General features: G+C 42.3%; 1 long non-coding RNA gene across 1 annotated transcript; it reads right to left on the reverse strand.

The window, feature by feature from the left end:
- Nucleotides 1–1,354: 1,354 nt before the first annotated feature.
- On the reverse strand, nucleotides 1,355–2,496 carry LOC138513076 (uncharacterized). Its single transcript, XR_011281690.1, has 3 exons — nucleotides 2,350–2,496; nucleotides 2,027–2,262; nucleotides 1,355–1,930 (listed from the first exon to the last, which is right to left on the reverse strand). It is a non-coding gene; the product is annotated as an uncharacterized lncRNA (long non-coding RNA).
- Nucleotides 2,497–2,765: the final 269 nt, after the last annotated feature.

Raw genomic sequence — 2,765 nt, forward strand, 5'->3', positions numbered from 1 at the left:
TGGAGCAAACCAACAGGCTGAGGGACGGAACTGAGGTACGGAGAAACCTTGCACACCCCGGCGAGAGATTGTTATCTCCAAAGGGCCTTGAAGGTTGTGCAAAAAAACCCAGCCAGAGAGGAGAGACAAACCTCTTTGTGTTTCAAGGATACCAGCCACCTTCCCATGTGAGAGGCAGAGTTGGGGAAGTGCAGGGACAGTTGTGCTATGAGCTTTGACTTCAGGATCAAAGACACGAAAGACAAAAATGAATTAGCACAGTCAGTGAGTTGATAGAAGCATTGAAAGTCCGGTCTGTGTTAAATGAAACTTGTTGGCCACAGTATCCAACGAATGACGCTTGCACGTGTGCTGATAAGATGCGAAAGAAAGCAAAGCATTGTAAAGAACTGTAAATTAGAGATACAAAGTAACAGAGTGGTTCAGCGAAAGAAGATTGCCCATTCGAAAGTCTCTGTGAAATGTCTGATGCCATAGAAGTGGCGGGAAGAGAGAGATACTGAGAAGCAAGATTTGAACTGTTGTTAAGTTTGATCCCGGCAAAGGGAAACCTGGATGTGAGAGATTGTCTCGGGAGGATATGTCGGGGCAAACGTGCTCACCATGGAAGCAAGACGACACAGAGCAACAAAGGTTCAATCCCCAGGTCCGCGCTTAGAAACCTCTGGGTATTAAGCGTGTTATAAATAACCAATTATAATTATATCTTTGAACTTTGAAATAAGTATGTGCTGAAAACTACATTTACAAAGAGAACTTGGTGTAAGGAGAGGAAAAGTGAAGTTTGAGGAAAGAAGGTCAAAGTGGTCATGCAGAGTTAAGAGCAAAAGCCTTGCAGTTTTGAAAGTCTTCGATAGCGGAATTAAAGTGAAAGGAGGCTTGAGCCCGACAGAGGAAAGTCTATGAAGGTTTGATTGAAGATTGGGAAGGGACGTCCCACAAACTGTGATTGAAAGGTTTGAGCCCGGCGGAGGGAAACCTGTACTGAATTGTGGTAAACAGAAGAAACAAACTTTTGTTGAACTGTATTACAAGCTAAAAAGGTGACCTGGGCTGGAGTGAGAGAAATCTGAGGTCCAGCGGATAAACTAGTGACTTTTGATGGATGGCCAACTGGACCCTGGTCCACAAAACAAACTGCATCCTTGTGTCCGAAGCCACAGTGTGCCTCAAGGTCCAAGTTTGCCACCTTACCCCATATTACAAAATGTGGGAAAGGGAGTTTACTCACCTATACTGACATTTCTTTTGAACACTTATTTTCTTTTTTGCATTACACATTCCCTTTACACATTTATTGTATTATATAGAGGGTAGATTCAAAAAATGGGCTCCTGGTTATGGACCTATTCTACCCAGGAGGGTTACTTTAAGACAAAAATTACAATTGAATAGGTACAAAGAAGAGTGCTCTAATGAAAACACACTGTTTCCCCCCTTATTACCCTCTGCATTAAAGGAGAAAAAGAAAGAAACTCACTTTCTTTGTTGTTTGGAGAAAATAATAGTTTGTTTATCTATGCAGTTGAAAAAATCAACATAGAGTGAACAGTTCTCCAAACAGCATAACATCACACGGTTTAATGAAACCAACCGTACAGGCTTATAGGATATATTTACAAACACATGGGGTCACATAGTTTGACACAACAGTCGTGTAGGTAACGCAAACTCAATCAAAATACATAGTTTGTTATGGTGATTCATATACTTCAGTATAAAACAACACAATTAGACAAAGTAAGCAACAACAGAAAAAAAAAAAAAAAAAGGGGTTCGTGAATTGACAATTGGTAGTGGACAGTGACAATGCACTGTTGTTCGAGGTGCGTCTACACCAAGGTGTTTCGGCCGTTTAGGTGGACCAATTATGTCCCAGCATATGTACGGCCTTCATCAGGACGAAGTGCTGCACGGGGTGGAATAGGTGCTGCAGGGGAAAGGGAAAAACTCGTCAGGGGAGTGTGTTCGAGCGTGTATCATTTAAACAAAGGAATAAATCCAATACTGGGAGGCCCCAGCTTACCTGTGGATAATTATTTCCACTGGCACGAATTTCTAGTATTACGCCAGGCGTGGGAAGGATCTTAGTGTAATCCTATTAAAAAGCAAAGAAGGGCACTCAATAGTGATCTGGTGTCTTACAGATACTTAAATAACAAATGAGTTATAGGTCAACCAATCTTACCTCACTTGTGAGGATCTTGGAGTGGGATGGACTCTGATTTTAAATATGCGGTCCTCGCGCGGAAACCTGAACACCTAAATGAATAAGGGGCATATTAGTGGGGGTTCCACTCAGGGAACAAAATGCCTGACCTAATGGTGGTGTGTCTACAAAGATCTTACCTTTGTTCATGAATCACGAATAGCGGGCCAGTGGAGAGCGCTGTAGAAATGTGCTGACTCACTCCGGGGCTCGAAAGGGGCCTGGCGGCATAGCGTTAGTAACGCTGTTACTAGGAGCCTTTTCTATTTATACGGCGGCCATTTTGGATCGAGTGCGTCCGAAAATGACAGATAACTCAGCCATTAGGGCTCGGACTGGAAAAATACACTATTATCAGTCTTGGCCATGGTATGGCCAATCTAAAAACGTAATTTAGAATATAAATTTGAAAAATGATATCTATGTCGGCCATGTTGGATCGAGTGCATCCGAAAAAGACAGATAACTCCACCATTAGGGTTCGGATTGGAAAAATACACTAATATCAGTCTTGGCCATGGTGTTGCCAATCTAAAAACGTAATTTGGAATGTAAA

Source organism: Ambystoma mexicanum, chromosome 12 (assembly GCF_040938575.1).
Source record: "Ambystoma mexicanum isolate Mex_15411 chromosome 12, UKY_AmexF1_1, whole genome shotgun sequence".
NCBI lineage: Eukaryota > Metazoa > Chordata > Amphibia > Caudata > Ambystomatidae > Ambystoma > Ambystoma mexicanum.